Source organism: Pelophylax lessonae (assembly GCF_965119305.1).
Source record: "Pelophylax lessonae genome assembly, chromosome: 2".
Taxonomy (NCBI): domain Eukaryota; kingdom Metazoa; phylum Chordata; class Amphibia; order Anura; family Ranidae; genus Pelophylax; species Pelophylax lessonae.
Window position 1 is genome coordinate 106,377,849 of NC_138769.1, and position 16,249 is coordinate 106,394,097.

The 16,249-nt window shown below is 46.8% G+C and overlaps 1 protein-coding gene across 2 annotated transcripts in view; it reads left to right on the forward strand.

The window, feature by feature from the left end:
- The window catches only part of ST3GAL6 (ST3 beta-galactoside alpha-2,3-sialyltransferase 6), a 323,183-nt gene that overhangs the window by 69,883 nt on the left and 237,051 nt on the right, over positions 1–16,249 (forward strand). The window lies entirely within an intron of this gene.

Here is a 16,249-nt window from a genome sequence, read left to right on the forward strand (position 1 = left end):
GAAGATTTGGCTGGGGCAGAAGTGGGAAATCCCACACCAAGAATCCGTTCACACCGGAGGGTTTTGCTGTTTGAAGCTCCAAAATGCTTAACATCCCAAATCCCATGGTTTTCATTTGTTCTTGTACACCTGTGTCTAGTGTCGCTTGAAGCTCAAAAAAAAATGAGCTATGTTTAATGCTACAAGTTTTAAGTATTTTTTGGCCCCAATAGACTTCAATAAAAGCACCTGTAAAAGGCATGAAAATACGTGTATTGTGGGTTGTTTTTCACCCTACTACCCAGCTTTACATTGGAGAAAAAAAAACCGCTCAAGCAAAAACTCACTTTAAAAAAAAGCCTGTACAAAAAACAAAAGTGTGTCTTAAAGTGGTTCTAAAGGCAGAAGGTTTTTTACCTAAATGCATTCTTTGCATTAAAATACAAAACCTTCTGTGTGCAGCAGCTCCCTCCAGCCCCCCTAATACTTACCTGAGCCCCATCTCGATCGAACAATGTGCACGAGAGCCTTGGCTCTCTCTCCTCATTGGCGCCCGCTGCTGTCAATCAAACTTATTGAGCCAATGTGGAGAGAGAGGGGGCGGGGCTGAGTCGCAGCTCTGTGTCCCCCCAGAGCAAAGAGGAGGATCCAGGCTGCTCTGTGTAAAACCACAGCACAGAGCAGGTAAGTATGACCAGTTTGTTTAAAAAAAAACCCACAGCCTTCAATATTACTTCAAGTGATATTAAAGGCTTTTTTTTGTTTAATAAATAGAATAAAAGATGTTGTACCTGCCTGCTCTGTGCAGTGATATTGCACATATTGGCCCCCTACCCTCTCTTTCGTGGTCCCCATGAGCAGACTGGGTGCTAAGGGGCACCTGTGCGGGCGTGCTCCCGAGCTGGGCTGTGTGCATTTTTAGACATACACCGAGCCAGCAATTGAAATCCCTGCCCCTCCTCACAGGAGTTTGAACTGACAGCAGCAGGAGCTGTGAGGCCAGGAAGAGAGGAGGGAGAACAAGTAGGGGGATGATTTCTACATGGTAAGGAATGCATTTAGGTAAAAAATGGTTTAGGTTTAGAACCATTCAGAACTAATTTCAACTTTCTGTATGCTTTATATGAATGGCGTTTTTTTTTGCTTTCCATCCTCTATAGATGGCTGCATTATTGGCTTGGGAGTTCTCTATAGTACGTTGGATTGTCGTCCCATAAAGAAGCTGCTTTGTACAGTCAGAACCAATTTCCTTCTGCTCTCCATTCTAAAGTTTTGGCAATTTACTTGTATTGATTGTTGTGTACCCTTTATAGACAGTACTGCCCAGACATTCACAATCAGATCTTGTTGATGTAAACCAAATTTGTTAGATCTGTGCTGACCATTTCAAATGTACAAATTACACCAAGATTCGTGCTGAGTTGTATGATTATCATAGAATCATAGGCTATTGATCAAAGTTTTTTTTTTAGTTTTTTTTATTGCATACACAGAGCACATTTGGCCATAACGAGTTTTTAGTAAGTACCGGTTGAACGACATTTTGTATTTAAAGGGTGCTGATACTTCAGAAAGGAAATGAAATGGGGCTCTTTCACACGGGCGTTCCGTATGTCAGTTTTTCATCCCATCCGTTTGCGGATGAAAAACGGACATAATGTATCTCTATGTAAATACGGATGTCAGCGGATGACCATCCGCTGACATCCGTTTTTCGTCCTTTCCATTCAGTTCAGTTTTTTGGAACGGAAGAGAAACCTATTTTTTCTTCCTTTCAAAAAATGGAACGGACGCAAAAACGGATGTCAGTGGTGTCATCCGCTGACATCCGTATTTACATAGAGATACATTATGTCCGTTTTTCATCCGCAAACGGATGGGATGAAAAACGGACAGACGGACCGGATGACACATGTGTCATCCGTGTCCGTTTCAAAAAAAAAAAAAAAAAAAAGGACCTTTTGGCCACCAGTGCATTCAGAACCCCTGGAATATTGCACAAATTGGGCCAGAATTTTACAGAACAACTATTATAAACTTTTAATGGGCAAGTTTCAGATTTAATCATCATCCGTGCAAGATATGGCTTCACTGGCTCTATGGTGGGCTTTTGGTTCCTTTTGTACCACCCTACCACAACGACCCTACGGTTTGACCTTCCCAGCAGGTTGCTCAGGCATTGGGCCTGAACTGGAATTTTTTGTAGGCTGTTTTGAGAAGTTACTGACACCTACTCACATCAGTTAGTCCCTGGCCTGTGGTTACAACTCTGCTCTGACCATCTGGGTTTACCAGACTGGGTTTTTTTTTAAAAAGTATCCTTTCCTCATGTATTGTGGCTGCACAGTGGGGAGGAGTGATCACAATGTTTCAGGAAGCTTATTAATAGATGGGGGTTCTTCGTGACAGAAACTCGAGTCTGTTAAATGTCCAACCTGTGCCATGATAGACCGATAACAATACACATGAGGAGAGAGGAATGTGGACACATTGGCAGGCTGTACAAGTCAGATATTTTCAGATTAGGAAATTTGAAGCATAGAATTTTGTTGCTGCTTCATATTTCATCAGTCACCTTTTTTAGTTTTTTATTTTTCAGTCACAAGGCTGTATGTTTTCTGCAAGGCCTCATGCGCACTAGTGCTTTGGTCCATGCGTGTTGAGTCCCGGTGTTTGCAGCTGCCCTGGTGGCACAGCTGCAGCATCTAGCCCCGCTGCCAACAACAAAACCTATGAAATATGTGATGGCTGGATGCTCCACCATATGGTACTTCTGTTTAAGACGCACAAGGACCAAAGCGCTAGTGTGCATGAGGCCTTAGGGCTATTGACCATAACAGAGCTGTGCCTTGCCTTCATTTTAATCTGCTTCTTTCTACAAAGTGGTTGCACTTGACTGCTCTTCCTCATTAGGGCTCTTTCACACACTATGTCCGTCAAACGGACTCGGCTTTTCTCAGCGGGGAATCGAGCCGCCGATTACCCGCTGAGCGGGATGACAGCTGTGTCTCCGCGCTGTGTGCGGAGACACAGCTGTCAGTTCCCCATGCATCTCTATGGGGGAAATCGGATGGGAACGGACCGTCGGTCCGTTCTCATCCGATCAGCTGGACAGATGGAAAATAGGGTTTCCATCCGTCCAGATTTGACGCATCGGATCGGGTCGGATGTCAGCGGACATGTCTCAGCTGACATCCGATGCCCCATAGGAATGCATGGGGGGACCATTCAGATCCGCCAAAAAAACAAACAGGCGGATCTGAACGGTCCGCCTGTGTGAAAGGGGCCTAACTCAAGTCTATGAGTCGGCCAGCACTGACCGCAATGTACTCCATATATGACTTTTATATTCATTGTAGAGTTTTTACTTATTTACTTTGTCTTTAGTGTCTCTATCCACAAATATCCACTTTAAATACAATATTATGAAATCGCAAGTATATGAACACAGAAATAATCATTGCTCATAACCTACTATGGTAAATTGAATGTACTTCCCCTTTAAAGTAGTCTTTGGTTGGTTTTGAAATAATATCTGGCAATCATCCATGTCCGTTGTGTGTAGAAACATTAGATGCCTCATTTTTTTTTCTTTACAGTGAAGCAAATATATACTTTGCTTTATGCCAAAGTTTGTATAGGTAAGGCAGTAAAAGCCTTTTCTGTGTTTGGTCTGGTCAAATGTCTGCCAGAAGATTAGAAAATCCTTTGTCCAGTAAAAATGGTATTCAGATTATTCAGGTAAAACAAAAAGAAACAAAAAGGTAATTTTCTATCAGCTAATGTTTCTTGTCCTGAAAGCAGGTCTGATGATATGGTAGAAACTTTGTTCTTGGTGTTGCAGACTCAGATTAGCCTCTACATACAGTTAGTACATCCAGCAGTGAAAACTCCCCCATTAGCAATTGTGAATTAGCACTTGTCTGCAGGGAGCGAATGGCTGCTTTCAGTCCAAGTGTTTATATAGCGCACAACCCAAAAAATGAATGTCTCTCACCGCCCCCCCCCCCCCCCCCCAAAAAAAAAATGTATATATATATATATTTCTTTCAGTTTTACTTACCAAAAAAAAAAAATGAAATGTGAAATAATTTTTAAATTCATTCACAATATTTTGGCCTCCTGCAGACTGGGCATTTTACTCACTCTCCCAGATTCCTTTCCTCCTGGCAGCAGAATTTGGGCAGAATGCTTATGCTTGCAAATTTGTGTAACATGTATAGGTGCGTTTACAAACACCAGGCGCTTGGGCATTACTTATTTTCCTTGGCCAGAATAATAATCTAATCTGGCCATTGAAAACTTAACACTCTACTGCTAAACATGCCTAGTGTCAATGTGCATTTAGACGTGCTTACACTCCAAGTATTCCTTGTGCCAAAATGCCCGCTGCTCCTGGATGCACTGGCTGTGTGTTGTTTTTTTTTTTTTTTTTTCTGCCTCTGAACGCCTGTGAGTGTATTTGTTAGCTTCTTTTATTTTCTGTTCCTGTGAGAATTACAATCAACTGCTAGACTGGATATTCTAGATCCTTATGGTCACCCCAGTCCAGCCAGCGTGCGCAACCCAACCTCAGCTCCACGCTAGGTCAGCAGCGACATATCCCCACTAGACAGGGGCTGGCCGGCGAGTAAACGCCTTGCGAGGAGACATAGCCCTGGTCATGACCTGAGCTGCAGCGGGCCTCTGGCCTTCAGCACCCCCCATTCCAAGATGGTGCGGGGGGCTGTCTGGATCGGTGCCCGCCCGGTTCCAAGGTGTGGTGAGTAGTGTCCCCCCCTCCCTTCTGGTGGTGAATGTGGGCCCCTTCCTGGGTTGGTCGGACCCCCGAGCGCCCTTCCCACCCACATAACGCTCCCCCCTCACTATCGGGGTCCCTCTGCAGACCACCCCCTATTCACACCACCTATGCCTGTTTATGTTTGGGGGGGGGGTTGAGCGGGTGCTGAGGGCCAGGGGGCGTGCCGCCGGCTGCTAAAAACGCGTTTTTTGGGGTAAGATGGTCCTGGTGGGGCGGGGCCCCCGGGCATTTTCTTGTAGTTTCCCATTGCTATCACACGGCGGCCATGTTTTTGAAGCCTATGGAGCAGTGAATCAGCAGTGGGCCTCTAGTGTCAGTTCCTGAACTTTTTCTTTCTCTCTGATCCCTGCACGGCGTGCAGCCTAGCACTCTGTCTTTGTACCAGAGTAGGGGGTGGTAAGTCCCTGTGGGTGCTAAACAGCTCCCTCTTTCTGCTATAGCAGTAACTTGGTGCACTGGGACTTGTGGTGCAGCTGGTGCAGCAGTGGAGGGTACTTTACAGCAATTTCAAAATAATTTTTATTGGCGATCCCCTGGTTAATCCATGGAGTCCCTGGAGCACGTTTCACCACCTGACCCCCTCTTAGAGGCATCGGGCCCTCTGGGTCCCAGTCCGCTTTGTCTACTATGACTGCGGTCCTGCAGTCACTAGCATCCAAGGTAGATATGGCCCTCCAAAATAGAACGAGCAAAAAGCTTCCTCCACCTTCACCTGCATCCTCTGTTTCCTCTGATTCTGAGGTTGATTTGGCCGCCGCGGACGCGAGTCGCCTCCTGGGTCTGCGTCCACGCACCGAAAGTGCTCTGATAGTAAGCATGAATTCTCTTCCGCTACAGCCACGCATGAAAAGGTGCTAGTGAATGCACTGATTGTATCAGTGCGGGAAACTTTAAAACTGGAGAACACAGCTACAGCTGCGTCGGCTGCGCAGGTGCATTTTGGTACCTGCAGAGCCTCAAAGGTGGAAAAGGTATTCCCCTTTCCTGTCTATATCGACAGCATTGTCGCAAGTCAGTGGGGTTCCTAAGCGTTTCACTAGAAGGTATCATTTTGAAGAGTCCCTGTTAAAGAAACTGACGGTACCACCTGTGGTGGACTTTCAGGTTTCCAGGTTGAATAAAGCCACCTTTCTCCCAGTGGAGGACTCTCCATCTTTTAAGGACCCTTTTGACGAGAGCTGAATCTCTGGTTCGATACCTTTTTACCATGGCTGGTTCTATTCTGCGGCTGGTGTTTGCCATAATCTTTGTTTCCCAGACTGTAACGGAATGGGCTATGCTCCTGCGCCAGGATTTGAAAGGGGGACAACCTGATGCCTCTCTGGATGCGGCCTGTGGACCAGGCTTCCAAGGAGGTACTAACTGATCTCCTCTTTGTAGGAGACCGCCTGTTCCGAGCTTCCATGGAAGAAAGATCATTAAGAGTCTTACAGGGGTAAGAGTACTCTAGTTCGGCAGGCTATCAGAAGCAAGAAGTCTCGTCACAAACGTGGCCCTTTCTTCTCGGCCCACAATCGTGATCTAAGGACCAGGGGTCAAAATCCACCCATAACCCCACAGGGAGTTCCAAGATGCCCTGGCCTGGTAAGCTGAGAGTGGGTTCCTCCAGGACCTTGGACAAGCCCAGTTCTGCCCTTGGGGCACCCTCACCCGTAATCTGGGGTGGGGGACGTATTCACATCCTTCTGCCCCGTGATTCTCCTTGATTCAAGACAAATGGGTCCTCTAGTTGAATCGGTCTGGTTACAAGATCGAGTTTCTGTCCTTGCCTGCTGCAAGGTTCTTCCCTTCCAACCTGCGGTTGTCCCTTGATCGCCTACGAGGTCTTCTTGGGGCGGTACACGATCTGGACAAGGGGTCATTGTACTTGTTCGGGTGGAAACTGAATTTCCAAAAATCTGCTCTGGTCCCATCCACCAAATTGGACTACCTGGGCCTGACCCTGGCCTCAGCCCTGGTATTTCCCCCGGAGGAGAAACTCCAGAAGTTGCAGGATGCGATTCGGCTCCTGTTGTCCAACTGGCGGTCATCTCTCAGGACCTACATGCAAGTGCTGGGCCTGATGGTCTCCACCTTTTTGAGGCTGTTCCGTTTGCTCAGTTCCATACTAGATCCTTGCAAAAAGAGATATCTTGCCAAATGGAACAAGAATCCAGTCTCTAGACAATCTGATCCTTGTTGATCTGATCTGTTAAGCCGGGGTACGAGGGGGTCCCTGATCTGATGGTGCTGCGCTTCGACAGGGAAAATCTTTTTTCCCTCTGTACTGGACGGTGGTCACCACAGATGCCAGCCTGTCCGAGTGGGGAGGTGTCTTGGGCACGGATTGTGCTCAGGGGGTTTGGACTCTGAAGGAGTCCAGCCTGCCGATCAATATCCTGGAAATTCGGGGGATTAGGCTTTGCCTGACCCAATGGACGGATCGTCTGCAGTGGAGCCCGGTAAGGATTCAATCGGACAATGCCACGGCCGTGGCATATGTCAATCATCAAGGGTGTGGTGCTTCGTCCCTACCAATTGTTCTTCCTGAGGTCATCTCTGGTTTCCATTTACATGAAAACATTGTGTTGCCTTCCTTGCATCCTAAGCCTAAGCACCCTAAAGAGATTGCCTTGCATTCTTTGGATGTGGTTCTGGCGATCAGGGTGTACCTGGCGATGACTGAGTCGTTCCGGAAATCGGATTCCCTATTTGTCTTTACGGATGAAACCTGTAAGGGGCTGGATGTGTCTGCTGCATTTCCAGATGGATCAGGGAGACGGTAGTACAGGCCTATTCAATTAAGGGTCATTATCCTCCTTTCCCTGTTGAGGGGCATTCTACAAGGGCACTTAGTGCCTCTTGGACCTTCCGTCATCAGGTATCAGTGGTGCAGGTTTGCAAGACAGCCACCTGGTCGTCCGTGCACACTTTCACAAAATTTTATAAGGTGGATGCTGCCTTTGGCCGCAAGGTTTTGCAGGCCGCTGTGGGAGAGGATTAGTCCTCTTTGAGGCTGTATTTTTTGTCAGATGAGCTCCAGTTGTTCTTGGTTGGCTACATTTAGCCTTTGAGAAGTGTGTTTACAGTATTGCTGTGTTCTTCCCACCCCTCATGTTGATACTGCTTTGGGACATCACAAGGGTCAAGAAAATCAGGAGCTGTGTCCGTCGATGAACCAAAGAGAAAACTGGATCTTTGTCTTACCGTAAAATCCTTTTCTCTGATGTTTGACAGACACAGAACCCACCCCTCTATTGAGTTGGGTTATATGTTCTTCTGACACTGCTTGTTACAAAACTGAAGACCTATAGCAGGAAGTGGGAGTATACCCCTTGGGACTGCCCTATAGGCGTAGTCACTTTTTTCTGTCTAGTGTCCTACTCCTGTAGGGGGCAGCATAAACCTAATGGTCAAGAAGATACAGAGCTGTGTCCATCAGAGAAAAGGATTTTACAGTAAGACAAAAATCCAGGTTTTTTTTTTTTTAACCCCCTCCATGCCTAAGGGTAAAACAAATCTTAATGCCTAAGCCCAATTTTGCAACTTTGACTTATCAGTAAAACTGTACATATTTCTTGCTACTACTATAATCTACCACCAAAGAACAACCCAAAATAAATTCTCCTGCTCCAGATTATTGCAGGGATACCACATATGTGTTAGTTGTTGTTTGTACCCGAAGTACAGGCCAAAACAATAGTGCACATTTTGCTTTTTTTTTCCCCCCCTGCCTAAGGCCCCGTTCACATAGGGGCGATCCGACTTCGGGTGGCGGCCGCCACGGACTTCATAACATTGAAGTCTATGGCGGTCGCCTCCGGGTCGCCCCAAAGAAGCTCCGGACCCTTTTTCTAAGTCGGAGCGACTTGTGTCGCTCCTATTAGAATGGGTCCGCAGCTTCCCTATGGAAGGCGACCTACGGCGACCTGTGAGGCGACCAGGTCTCCTCACAGGTCGCCTTAGTGTGAACGGGGGCTTTAACACACAGACACTGACATTGATACTAATTTAAAAAAATAAATCCTGTCCAAAAAAAATACTGACCTTGACCCTGACCTTGACCCAAAATCTAACCCTGGGGCTGACCTAGATCAAGCCTTGATTTAGGTTTTTTTTATTTTTTATTTTATTTGTTTTTTTCCTACGCACAGGTTTTTTTTTTTTTTTTTGTTTCTCAGCAAGAACAGAGAACGATACAATGTATCTGTCTCGACCATTTCACAGAGACAGAAAACACTGTTATTGCCGTTTCACACTGTTCCGACTTGGTCGCCTGACAAGTCGTGCTCCATTCTGTGCAATTGGAACCGTTCTAATAGGAGCGACTCAAGTCGCTCCGACTTAGAAAAAGGTTCCTGCACTACTTTTGGGCGAAGTCGGAGCGACTTGCATTGACTTCCATTATGTGAAGTCGGTGCAAGCCACGCCGAAGTCGCGGTGCATGGTGACTTCATTAAGTCACCCCAAAGTCGTGTCGCCATAGTGTGAACCGACACTTAAAGTATCACAGTGATCAGGTGACCTGGAATCAGATGTTCCGGGTCCCGATCTTTAGAACAAGGCCCGGGGATCTTGATGAGACTCAGGTCTCTGCTGGGCACGTGCCATGCAGCACGCTCCCAGCACAAAGGGAGATACACAAATATGTGGCCCCACAGAAAAAAAGCTCAGTCCAGTGGGGCCGCATATTTGCGCATGGTCAGTGTGAAGAGGTTAAATTGCAGTGATGGGTATTATGCTTGTGTACTTCCCCCTGACTCCTTAGAAGGCCAGGCAAAATACCATTTAGTTCTAATGATTTTAACAAGTTGCTAGTTGGAAAAAAAAAAAAAAAACAGTTTCCGCTGTCTCCTCCACTGGCACTTTGTATTCTGACAGCAGCGCACACAGCTGTCAGAATACAATGATCAGCAGCTGCAGCCGTTGGTAAAGAAATGTCTTCCAGCTTGTCCTTTCGACAGAAGTCAGTCAAACGAATAAGTTCTTTTAAGCAAGGGCAGCCACACAATAATCCCTGCTGAACCAGCCAAATTCCTCTCAGTGCGCGCCCAGCTTAGGAGTTTAGACCACTTGCTTGCAGTCACCTGCTTAGGCTAGAGCTAGGCAGGAGATTTTAATTAGCTCAATCGCTAGCAATCACTTGATTGCTTAGTAAATGAAACAAATGGCTCCCTATGGACTACACCATAAGGAATAAATTGCTGCAGTTGTTTAGTGATCAATCGCGACTCCAAGCTACTGAGGCTCTCCTGTGTATTTCTAGCCTAATGAGATGATTGCAAATAGTTAGTGTCACTGAGCACTTATTAATATTATTTATTACAGGTATTTATAAAACGCTGACAATTTTACACCATATATATTGGACATTCACATCAATCCCTGCTCTCAAGGAGCTTACCATCTAAGGTCCCTAACTTACATTCATACACATACCTATTAGATTGTAAGCTCTTATGAGCAAGGTTCTCTTAACCCTCTTTTATTTTATTGTATTAAAAACCCCTTGACCCCCATAGGGAAAGGGAGCCTTGACTGATGGGGGCATGGCTAGGAATTAGGCGGAGTAACACGCAATATGTAAAGCTGTTACAGATGATTGGCTATATGACACGGGGTGGGGGTCTGAGCTCCTTTAAACCCTTGCCGCCCGGCCTATTGTAATATGATGGTTAGGCTGGAGCCCTAATACCCTGGGAGGATGTCATATGACGTCCTTCCAGGATTGCGCCCTAACGGGCCACGCTTTGCTGCAATCTGTCACCCGCGGTGTCCGCAGGACATGACCGATGACCGCTCACTGTACTGGCCCACTGCCAGTACCATGTGATTGCTGTGGCCAATCACAGCAGATCACATGACCGTTTTACACAACCAAAGACTTTTTCCTACCTTTTATTGTGTACTATTGTGATGAGCTTGTGATTGGTCAGTGATCACATGGTACAGACAGGGCCAATCACAACCTATCTGTACCATCTGAATAACTGGCCTATCACAGCTAATCACCATAGTAAACCCTGAACGAATAGTTTTTATTCAGAGAAAACGGTTGCTTGTAACTGTAAAATTCAGTTCTAAGCAATCATAGTGTGTAAAATAAATCATGATCACCTCCCCAGAGTAGTACAGTGTTACTATGGTAACACTATTGCTCTGGTCACTATGTAAAAAAAAAAAAAAAATGTAAAAAATTGAATTTTCTTTATTTTTATTTAATATGTACTATGACCAGTCAGTGTCCCTGACTCACCAGTTATAAGATGATGCTGTACTGCACTGGTGACAGTATGTAAGAGATTTTTTTTGTCTTCATTTTCCAAACAATTGTGACAAAATTACAGCTTCAAAGATCTTGTTATGCCTCTTACTAAATACCTTGGACTGTCTACTTTCCAAAAAGGGTAATTTAGGAGATATTTGTACTGTCCTTGTGTTTTCGAGCCTCAAGAAATGAGATAGGCTGTCAGTACATCAAGTCTGATCAATTTTCAGATAAACCATAGTTTGTTTTGTGGACTCCCTAACTTTCCTACAGACTAATGATATACACTAATTTAGGGTATTTTCACCAAAGAAATGTAGCAGAATAATTTTGGCCTAAATGTATGAAGAAAAACATGTTTTTTTTGGTTCAGCAAAAAATAAAAACCCCAGTGGTAATTAAATACCACCAGAAGAAAGCCCTATTTGTGTGATAAAAATGAATATGGGTACAGTATCGCATTACCGTGCAATTGTCATGAAGTGCCTGTTCACACTATAGCGATGTCAGACATCGCATGTGATTCGAACCACACCGCTGTTCAAATCACATGCAATGTCTGTGCGATACAAATTCAGCCATACAGCTTGTATGGCTGAATTTGCATCGCATTCCGACCAAAGTGGTACAGGGCGCTTTTTTTGGTCCAGACCAGAATCCAATCGCATGGGTGTTCACACCTGTGCGATCCGATTACTGTCCGAATTGACAGTTCGCACTGCGATATGCAAACTTCTGGGGTGTCATTAACTTTGTATTGACACTCCCAGCAGTTCACATATGGCAGTGTGAACTGCCTACGAGTCAGGTGTGATGCGGGAACCCGCAGTGGATTCGCATCGCACCAATGTGAACCGGCACTCAAAGTGCAACAGCGCTGTAAGATAAAAATTGGCCTGGGCAGGAAGGGGGTAAAAGTGTCCGGTATTGAAGCTGTTAAAAGTAGTTTCTCTATCGCTCATTGACAGACGTAGTCTTCTTGATTCTCAAGAGCTGGGTTATGTTGTCTCCGCAGGAGTAGGACTAGGCAGAATGACAAAACGTTCTGGCTCCACCCTAGGGGGCAGTCCCTGAGGGTATATCCTCCCTCTCTCTGCTACAGGGAATCAGTTTTTTTCTGTCTAGTCAGGAGTAAGGACCTAAGTTCCTTGCTGGGATCTTTTGGTCCTGGCAAGACTTTTTTTCTTTAAGAAAAAGACATTTTTTAGGTAGTTTTCTCCAGTGTTTTTTTCCTGTGAGATCTTCAAGCAAAAATGCCGGACTGGGCGACACTTGTGGTCACCCTAGCCGGCCTACGAGCGCGTGCAGACCAGGCATTGCGCTTGGTCGGCCGCGACATATTCAAGTAAGTATGCGGGGCCGGGCGACGGGCTGGATGTGAGATCCAGTGGTCACCCCGGTTTCTGCCTAAAAGCGCGTGCAGACCAGTGCGCTGAGTCGGCCGCGACGGAGTCCCAGTAAAGGGACTGACTTTGCGAGTTAAAAGCTCGCTTGGACGCCAGGACCAGAGAGTCGAGGCGTCCACAAACCCCCACCTCGGTGGAGAGGGTATTATGAAGAGAGGGTGCCTGTCGGTTCGGTATGGTGAGTAAAACGTTCCCTTTTTTCCTCATTTATGAGGCAGTATATATTATGGGCCCCTCCATATATGGTCAGTATATATCTGACACTTACAAGTCCCCCTTGTAATACAGCATGTGTTTGTGGGAAGTGGACTTGGTTCAAGAGCTAACACTCTACCCAGCAGACTGTAACATTACAGCAAACATAGGAGGTATAATCCTACCTTATGTGCAGTGTATCTCTATAGATCCATATGTCACCTCTCAGCAGAGTGCAGGTGGATGTGCTGGGAAGACGATATCGGCGGTCCGCCGCCATTTTGCCGTAGACCGAATGCATGTATGTCCTCAGGTCACGCCGGCCGCCATGTTTTTGGAGTCTTATGTCTCTTCTATGGGGGCGGCCATGTTTTGTGAGCCCAGCTTCCTCGTGGAGGGCTGGGAACGCCGGAAGGCGTACACAGGGGGCGGAGCCACGCCTTCTGCCCGGGAAAAAGCAAACAGCTCCTTCCAGTCTGTGTAAGACAGACGCTGGCTGCAGTTTGTTGGAAACTGCACTGCATCGGTTGGTGAGCCTTGGGGGTCCCTCTCTCTCTCTCTGGGATCGAGAAGCAGGTACTCTGAGGGGCGCTATTGCGCTAGGGGGAGACACACAAAAAAAAAAAAAAAAAAAAAAGTTTTTTTGTTTATTGCTGGCAAAAGTGTCCTGTATTAACATGGACCCTGCCACTCATGTATCTCCTCCGGATCCCCTCGAGGGGTCTGCGGGATCCTCCAGCACCCCATTGACAATTGAATCTTTGTCAGCCATTATGGAAACTTTTGTGTCCCGGGTGGAAGTGGCTTGTCAGGGACAGGGCGCAAGAAAGCGACCCCCGCCTAACCCCTTATTATCTGAAACCTCGGATTCAGACTCTGAGCCTATTTCTGCAGTTGCAGGTACTTCATCTGGTATTGGTGTCTCGGGTCCTGTCTCTTCAGACAGTGAGGAGGATGTTTCGGCATCTGCCATAGCCCGAGAGGAAGCGTTGGTAAACGCACTCATTGTATCTGTTCAAGAGACTTTAAGGTTACAGGGTATTCCATCAGAAATAGCTGAAACTGAGATCCCTTTTGGGACTAAAAAGCGCATCAAAGTGGCAAAGGTTTTTCCATTGCCCAAATGTTTTGGCAATCCTATTGATGAAGAATGGCGTCTGCCAAAACGCACTTTTAATATTTCCAAACGCATTGACAGGCGTTATCCGTTTGAGGAAACCCTTATTAAAAAATGGACAGAACCACCTGTGGTGGATTCACCAATTGCTAGATTGAATAAAGCCACGGTTATTCCTTTAGAAGACACTCCGTCTTTTAAAGATCCAGTGGATCGCAAGATAGAAGCTATGTCTCGCACCATGTTTTCCTTGATTGGATCAGCTTTCAGGCCAATAATTGCTATTGGTCTGGTTTCGCAGGCTGTAACTGAATGGACCAAGTGGTTACGCCGGGACTTAGAAGAAGTCCCTCAGGCGGTATCAGATTTGTTGGAACAAATGATACAGGGGTTACAGTTTGTATGTGATGCGGCGTTAGACGCCACTCCATTAATGGCGCGAGCATCAGTCTCAGCAGTGGTTCTCAGGCGTACACTGTGGCTAAAAGGTTGGATAGCCGACCAAGGTTCCAAAAAAGCATTGGCTAATATCCCCTTTTCAGGAGAGCGTCTATTTGGAGCCAACTTAGATGAGATCATTAAGGATCTCACCGGTGGGAAAAGCACCTTTTTACCGCAAAATTTTAAAGGTAGAGGAACTCGTCAAAGACGAGGGCCTTCTTTTTCTGCTCACAAGAGGTTTTTTCGTCCAGCGGGTGAAAAAACTAAGTCCTCCAAGGTTCCTACAGGAGGCGTCAGGGGTCGTTGGTCGGGCAAGCAAAAGCCCGCCCCCTCCAGACCTGAAGATAAACCATCCAAAGCCTGAAGGTGCGCCCCCACCCATAACTGGGGTGGGGGGACGTCTTCGCCGGTTCCCGGATCCATGGCTTTCCAGAATCCCGGACAAATGGGTTTGCGAAGTCATAAAGTCAGGGTACAAGATCGAGTTTCGATCTCTCCCACCGGCGCGATTCTTCCCTTCCAATATCCGACTATCTCCGGATCGTCTAGAAGATCTGCGGAGAGCAGTCACAGATCTACTACAACAAGGAGTGGTAGTCCACGTTCCTTGGACAGAACGGTTTCAAGGGTTTTATTCAAACCTATTTACAATACCCAGGAAAGAGGGCAAAGTGCGTCCAATTCTGGACTTAAGAGCACTCAATTCTTTCGTCAACATAAGAAGATTCAGAATGGAGTCCATTCGCACGGTAGCAGCCTTCCTGCATCCAGGGGATGTCCTAGCGTCCATAGACATCAAGGACGCCTATCTTCACATTCCCATTTTCGCAGGACATCAGCGTTTTCTACGCTTTTCCGTAGAGGAGAACCACTATCAGTTTGTGGCGTTACCTTTCGGTCTCGCCACGGCTCCGCGGGTCTTCACAAAAGTGTTGGCCCCAATGTTGGCACTTCTGCGCCAAAGAGGTATATCGATTCTAGGTTACCTAGACGATCTTCTGCTTCATGCAGAGTCTCCTCAGACCTTGCTACAAAACATAGAAATTACTATGATTTCTTTACAGGAATTCGGGTGGCTGGTGAACCAGCAAAAGTCTTTTCTGGTTCCCACCCAGAGGCTCGAATATCTGGGTCTAATTCTAGACACAGTCAGGACAAGAGTGTTTCTTCCGGTAGGGAAACTTCGAAAGATTCAATCAGCAGTCCAGTTGTTACTGTCCAACAGCTGGTCTTCCCTTCGGACTTGCATGAGGGTTCTGGGGTTGATGGTGGCTTCATTCGAAGCAGTCCCATTTGCCCAGTCCCATACCCGAATTCTTCAGCAAGAGATTCTCCTCAGATGGAATCGGAATCCGGAATCCCTGGACAATCAGATACGATTGAGCAAACAGACCAGAGAGTCTCTGGTTTGGTGGCTTCGGTCTCCAATGCTCAGCCAGGGAAAGTCATTTCTGCCAATATATTGGACGATAGTGACCACGGATGCCAGTCTATCCGGATGGGGAGGAATTCTCGGTCAATTATCTGCCCAGGGACTTTGGTCCCCGGAAGAATCCAGATTACCGATAAATGTATTGGAACTGAGAGCGATCAGACTTTGTCTGATTCACTGGACCGAGCAGCTCCAGGGCAGCCCGGTTCGGATCCAGTCGGACAATGCCACGGCCGTGGCTTATGTCAATCACCAGGGGGGCACCAAGAGTGTCCGAGCGGCCAAAGAAGTGGCTTGCATTCTTCGCTGGGCGGAACGATTTGTTCCAGCAATCTCTGCGGTGTTCATTCCGGGGGTGGAGAATTGGCAGGCAGATTATCTCAGCCGTCAGACCCTGGATCAGGGGGAATGGTCCCTCCATCCAGACGTTTTCCACCAGTTGTGCCTGCGGTGGGGCACCCCGGATGTGGATCTGTTGGCATCACGATTCAACAGGAAAGTTCAGAGATTCATGGCTCGCTCCCGCGATCCTCTAGCAGAAACCGCAGACGCACTGATCGCCCCGTGGGGGCAATACCAGCTAATATATGCCTTCCCTCCTCTCGCGTTACTGCCAAGACTTCTTCGCAGG